At 39.0% G+C, this 7,500-nt stretch overlaps 1 pseudogene; it reads left to right on the top strand.

Moving 5' to 3' along the window:
- Positions 1–7,500, top strand: part of LOC138020211 (neuralized-like protein 4) — a 36,016-nt pseudogene that overhangs the window by 6,627 nt on the left and 21,889 nt on the right.

Below are 7,500 nucleotides of genomic sequence, written 5' to 3'. Positions count from 1 at the left end.
TTTGGTAATAGCAGCTACTTTATTATTCATCAGCGTCAAAATCTTTTGCCGATTTTGGGGGTCATTTTGTTGAAACTCAAGCACGCTTCCAACAGACCTGTTTATTTTCGTGACTTACGCGTTACCACAAAAATTCTCCCCGTATCACATTTCAACACATGTATGCAAATTTGCTAAGCTCGAAAATTACACAACATGATAAATTTACAAAAGCTGGAAATCTCACAGAAATATTTTCCAGCGAAAGATTTATTGAAACAAGCAAGATATTTGCTATAAGAGGCAAGAAACCCTTCCTATTTCAGTTGCGTGCGTGCAAGCGAAACACAATCACAAAGCATAAATTTCTGACAGTTCACGTACATCAAACCCTTTTCGAAAGAACCTTGACAATAAATAATAAAGCATAAAAGAGACAACAAGCTTTCATTCAAATAATTTTTCATTGTTACATTTCCTATTTTTTTAAAGAAGAGTTGAGTACAAAATGAATGTTACTTGCCAGACAAACAGGCAAACTCTGCTCTGCCTTGAAGGGTCAACTCGAGCTTGCCACTAAGAAGAGCCATTTCATATTTGATGACGACTACTACGATCAAATTGATGGCGGTGCAATGCACTCGCCTTTAGAACCTGTGTTGGCCAATATCTTTATGTGCCATTTCGAAGAGAAGTGGGTTCTTAATTACACCGGTCGTCCTTCTATTTGGTTTCGATACGTTGATGATACTTTCACTCTGTTTGACAGTAAAAACAATGCTCTTCAATTTCTACAGAATCTCAATATCTGCCATGTAAACATCAAATTTACTATAGAGTTTAAACCAAACAAGACAATGTAACTTGCATTTTTTGACAGTACATGTATACTGTAATACTGCATTATTTGCCCTATGGTTAAGGCCGGCATATTTATCTTACCAACCGGTAGGTGGGTGACCGTGTGGGGATAATGCACAAGTCAGACAATACTCTGCATTTCTTCATAAATGGCGTGTTAATGTTGGAAAACGAATCAAAACCATCCCACCTGTACTTTACGGTGTTGTGGATTTGTTCGGGCAAGCTGAGGAATATACTATAACAGGTGGGGAAAGAGCCGTTATTTTTTTCCGTTTTAGAAAGTCTCTACCCGCAATCAGTAGTAGCCTATAACTTAATGCATACTTTTTTATAGTATATCGTTTATCATATTACTTCTGCGAGGCATCACACTAATCTTTAGGTTGCCTGTGATTGCTTGGGTTTCCTGTCTTGAAGTATGCAGGAAGTCTCGATTTTTGTTGGTCACGATGATTTTGAGGAAGCTTGCGCCCAGCGGTATCATCATGACTTTAATGCTTCCTTCCTTGCGCCTCAGCCTTGACGCGTTAAATTGCTTTGTTGATAAAATTATTAACATATGTATGTACATTTACCGTTTCTATGATGTTTTATGCTGAGCATCTGCTCGCATCATTAATTAAGGCGCTGTTACACGAGACAATTTTTCTTGCAGCTTTTCTCGTTTTTTTTTATTTCACAAAAGTTCTCACATCGTCAAACAAGTTGCTTTATGGGTGTTCCACTATGCAAGGTTTCTTGCAACTTGTCTCGTTTTCAATGGTCGCAGGAGGTTATAGGAACGTTTTCATTGACTGCTGCCGCAAACGGTTGCGGCACAAGTTATAGGATAGATGAAAGTTTAAAAATATTCTGTACTGCAGAATCAGAGCCATTTTTTTTAAACCACAGAGTTAAGGTGACTCTGAATCCGCTGACCAGAATTTTTTAAACTTTGCAGAAAGTTTTATCTTGGCCTTCTGATCACTTTCCATCAATAAAATATGAGGGTCGCCGGGTTTGTTTTTGAGATATGTGCAACTAAAGACAAAATAAAGGGTATTATTACAGGGTTTCCCCGTTGCGACGTTGACTTATTACACAATAATGACCGCATCTTGTTTAGCAATAATTGTTGTTTCTTATGGAACCATAACATTGCTAATACGTGATACGGCGTTGTAATGCCATACCTTCTAATAAGGGCTGTTACTTGAGAGCTTTTAAACTGAATTAAGCTACCTTAAATGTTTTTTCCATCATGACGGCCATGGCTTATTATCATTGCAGGTGGAACTGCTGAGACACAAAGTAGTAACCAGGATCAAGTGGACAATGTCTCGATCATGGTCCGTATGAACAACAGCATTAACATTCTTAAAGAAGGATCGTTTACTGATGTGAACCCTGCAGTAGTGAAAATCACCAAAGACATTCTTGAGCCGTACGGAGAGACAAATGACCGAGCGCTTCAGCAAAAGTATGGTGACCATTTAGCAGAGATTGGTGGTCCTGTGCACTTGACCAATTTCCTTCGTCGGCTGATGGATACTGGATTAGAAACGCAACGTGGCTGGTTGGGCATATCTGTGGTTCGAAGAGTATTACTGAACTACTCCGATGGCAGCTTAAAAATGGCGAAGGGCTTGGGCCGGAGCGGTTTGTTGAAGATAATGTTGCATGATCTTGACACTTACGGAATTAAGATTTCCAAAAACAAAGTAAGCGGCCGACTCTGTTCTTAAAGTGGGAATTTGGAAATCACTATGGCCGGCAAACGGTAGAGTGCAAGAGTCCATCACTCAGGAGTAAGATTTACTCAAATTGGTCTAGTCCCATCAGCGTCAGAAAAGTGTCTATTTTGGAACCAAGTTTTGCGGGAAAATAAACAACAGACCAAATCAGTTCACTCAATGTTGTACCCAATTCAATTCCAAATTTTCTCTGGATTTACTGTTATCGTCAATTTAGATTACTCTGTCCTAGGCCTCGTGGTAGCAGATGATTGTACCGAATATTTACCAACACTAATTAGTATGTATAAAATCATTAACCATTAATCATCATTGTCAGTTAGTTTATACGAAAAAGACGAAACAGTTAGTTCTTGGAACTAGTCAAAAACTCCATCTCTCAATTTATCTGCTTGTGGTACTCCAGTCGGAGAAGCAAAAGATGAAAAACGTTTGGGTGTCAAGATTGATAAACACCTCAACTGGGACGATCATATTGACTATCTCATAAAAAAGTACAGTTAAACTCTAGAATCTGCTTACTTAAAAGAGCTAAACATACCTTAGTTATTCGTTAAGGCAATTATTATGCAATGCATTGATTAAACCATTATTTGAGTACTGCTGTACTGTATGGGGAAATACCAAAAACGAAAATCTACTTCGTTTATTAGAATGCAAAAACGATGTGCGAGGTTAATTTTAGTTGCTAGTGTTTCTGATAATCCAGTCCAACTTTTTAGTAAGTTAGGTTGGATTCCTGTTAACAACATCATACAACTAAGAAACTTTCCATAATGCACAAGATTATAAATGGCAAATGCCCCGCCTATTTTAAAGAGTATACTTCTTCTGTAAATGATAAGCATAGATATACTTCTAAGGCGTCAACAAACAATCTTTTATTCACTCCTTTCTTTCAAACAAAATCTGGTCACCGTACCTTTTGTGCGAGTAGTACTCGACTATGGAATTCATTAGATAATAGTAGCAAAAGCCATACAACGTTAAGTAATTTAAGAAAACACATTATAATTGCAATTTAGAAAATAATTCCAAGCTCGATCATTTTATTATTAATGGAACTTTTTAATAATTTAAACTATATAAACAATTTTAAAAAGTTATAGATTATTACAATGTATAGTTTTTAATTTACTTCTATTTCTATTTGTTTGTTTTTTTTGTTTTGTTTTTTCGGACCATAATGTAAACTGTTGGTTCTTTCCCAGCAATTGTGTCAATCCACTTAAGTTGGTTCTTTCCCAGTAATTGTGTCAATCCACTTAAGTTATTGTTATTATTATTATTATTATTATTATTATTATTATTATTATTATTATTATTATTATTATTATTAAACAAATTTCTAGTTTCTAAAGAGACTGTGGTGCTGCGTCGGTGGGGGAGTAAAACAGGAAAATTTGAATTTGATTTTATCAAACGTGTTGATAAAGGTCGAATTACCACCGTGAACGATTTGGAAAACTAACGTTTCGAACGTTAGCTGTTCGTCAGAACGAAGGGCTAACGGTCAAAATGTCAGCTTTCCAAATCATTCATGGTGGTAATTTGACCTTTATCAAAACGTTTTATAAAACCAAATTTTCCTACATAAAATCATTGCTGAATAGTGATTAAGTCTACTGCTTGATTCTAAAGTGGTTAGCTTTCTCTTGATGTTTGGTAGCCGACATTTTTTCTGTTTAAACTTGTTTCTAAGTGGGTGATAATACCTGTTTACCGCGGCATTCGGAAGAAAACGAATGTTGACATATTAAAAATAATAATAATAATAATAATGTTTTGGGAGTTAGCGATGTGATAGTCTAGTGGTTAAATGAAAGGATTATTAGTCGAACTATCCCCGGTTCGAGTCCTGCGAATTCAGGCATTGGGGTTCTGATTTTAAAAATAGATATTAATTTCCCATAATTTCTCTTGAGCGCTAAGCGTCCTAAATTGACGCGATATTAGTCAATAGAGAAAATTAGGAATAGTCGTTAATCGTCGTTTCAGAGGCAGAGGATGGCTTAGAATTGACGACAAGAGACGTGATAGCATTTCGTTCAGGAGCCATGTTGAATATAAACGAAGTAAAGACTGGATCTGAATTTGTAACGTTATCGGATTTGAAAGCATCCGGATTCGCCCGTACACAAGATTCCAACTTCTTTGCGGATTCAAACCCTTCCACTCAGGAGGGCAGATTAAAAAAAGAGGAAAGAAAAGGAAAGGAACTTTATTTAAGTGTCTAGTCGTTCTAGCGCTGAACCACTATCATATCATATCATATCATATATCCTTATATTATTTACCCTCGGATTTTTAGAGTAGCTCGGTGTAGCTCATATCTCCGAGCATTTACCCTTCCAACCATGATACACCACAGAAGACAGACCACAACACCGGGAACTACATTATTGCCCTACTCTTTACGACAAGTGTGCGGGTTCTTTCACGTCCAACAGGATTATGAACATTGAAGGGTTGTGAGACGGGACCTCCGGCTTATCGTCCTTATCCGAGAAGACTAGAGAGTCTAACCATTTGCTGATGTAATTACAAAGGCAGCACTTTCTCCTCAGTTATTTAAACACCCTGAGTGTTGGTCCGGCTGGAGTTGAACTCATGACCTCCCGCGTAACAGCCCGGTGCTCAACCAACTGAGCCACCGGTGCGCGGTACCCTAATTGGGTACACTGTAAATTGAAATTAACAATTAACACAAATCAAGTCAAATGTTGGTTTTTGAGGAGAGGGGAAACCGGAGTACCCGGAGAAAACCTCAAAAGTTGCGGATTCGCATGCCGGATTCGCCAAATACGTGTGGACGGGGCCTTACCCGATTTGGTCTATTGTTTATTTCCCACAAAACGTGGTTTAAAAGGATTCACTTTCCTGACGCCGATGGGGACAAACCTGATACCAGTTTCTTTCTCTCGGATACTATGAGTAATTGACTCTTGTAGAGTGTTAATGGCCGTTTGGGGTTAATGGGTGATATTTTGACATCCGCAAGGTAGTGTCTTTCCGACACGGCCAACACAAAAACACACGGGTATGTAGTTCTGGAACACGACTAAAATTGAATTGATCTTTAGTTTTTATTCACTTTGAGTCCATTCCTATTCTTTATAGTGTTTTCAGTGGTAAACCGTAACAATGTATATATCCGAAAAACGGGCCCCAGAATCGAACTCCCGACAAATACTACATTTTGGTTATTGTAGCCAGTGATGTTGGAGCTGATCCACACCTTTTATCTGGTTTTGGAGCACAATATTGATGAGCAACATCTAATCCCTGGTCGATGTTTTTCATCCTTGCCATCGTCACAACAGTATGAACACTTTTGGCAGTCACGTTATGGGCGAGATCAGCCGCTATCGCTTGGTCAATACAGCAAAGCCTAAGTTTGAGATTTTCCGTAATAACATCACTGTCCGCAAATAAATACGTAGTTATTATTGACCACCCCTGATGGGGAAAGAAAGCTAACGTTTCTAGGGTTAAGCCCTTCGTGAGAGCGAATTGTGAAGGGGGAGACAGTGAAAGAACAGAGGGAGTGTGAGAAGGGCTGTCAGCTCACTAATAGCAGGAGGATTTTACGACGCTCGATCCATAAGGTTTTTCCGGGGATCGACGCTGCAAAGACTGCATGGGCAGTCCTTAGAAATGGTATGATACGCTCCAAGGCACTGATGCATGATGGGACCCCACCAGCAGACCACGAAAAACTTGATTGGCTGTTCATGAAGGCCTGAGTAATATTCAGCGAGAATAGTGTCCGAGGGCATAGTCTGGGAGAATTCTTGCTTTGCTCGCAGACAAAGTGACCTCATAATTGAATTAAGGGTAAAACTTGAGTGTGCATGCTCACGACGAAGAACTCGTTTTCTTATCCTAAAGCGACTAATTGTTTACTTTTTCCCCGAACAGAAAAAAAAAATATCTTGTGTCTTCAGCACTCATCATTCTTCATAACTGTGCCAAGGCTTCAGAAAACCGTCAGATTCTTTGTGAGTTACGAGCGCAGGAAAGAATCGCGCCATTTCGCAATGCAGATTATATGAAAAATGTTGTGTCGGCCTTGTTTACGCTCTCATACATAATCAGCTCTGGTGAACAGATAAATCTTCTGAAAGCTGACACCAGGGTAAGTTTTGAAGCTTATAGTTCTCTTCGAATAATTAGTTTACTCTTTGGTTTGACGGCTGGGAGAACTTATTAATGGATACCCGGAATAATTCTTCTTTTGGCTAATACATTCATTCACTATTCTACTTTGTGAGAACTGAAGCACCACTTGGGGACCGTGTGCAGAAATGAAATCAAATCAGTTAATCTTGAGTCAAATCAAACATTAGTCTTTGAGGAGTGCCGGGGGAAAAACGTCTAGAAGAAGAGTAGAGAACCAACAACCTCAACACAAATGACTGGGAGCATTAACGGGAGGTGAATGTTCCCACCACATGCAAAGTTTGGAAAAGCAAATGAAAATGAAAGGGAAATGGAATTTTTTTTACAGGTTCTAAGCTACATTCTTGGGATGCTGCGCAATGCTTTGGATCAGCCTGATCTGTACAGTAGATCGGAGGGAAGTAACTGGTCGGCTCTGGAAATCGCAGTGGGTGTCAGTAATATGTTGGTCAGCAGACAGAACTTGGAAGCCATGTTGGACCGAGATATCGTTGCATTGCTTGTGTCACTCATTGACAAAGGCGGCGTCGTTGAAAAGGAATGTGCTGCTAATGCCCTTTGGGTTATAGCAAAGAATCCTAAAGGAAAGGCTAAGATCAAAGACACAGCCCAGGCAATCAAAGAGCTTTCAGACCTAAGCACAAACAGCAACCAGGCAGTTAAAGAGGCGGCAAAAAGAGTTCTGTTGGAGCTGAGGGACACCACGAACATTCATGGTATCAGTCAACGAGAAAGTTAAAAG

The sequence above is a fragment of the Montipora capricornis genome, chromosome 10 (genome assembly GCF_036669925.1).
Source record: "Montipora capricornis isolate CH-2021 chromosome 10, ASM3666992v2, whole genome shotgun sequence".
Lineage (NCBI taxonomy): Eukaryota > Metazoa > Cnidaria > Anthozoa > Scleractinia > Acroporidae > Montipora > Montipora capricornis.
This window is presented reverse-complemented; position numbering and strand designations above follow the sequence as displayed.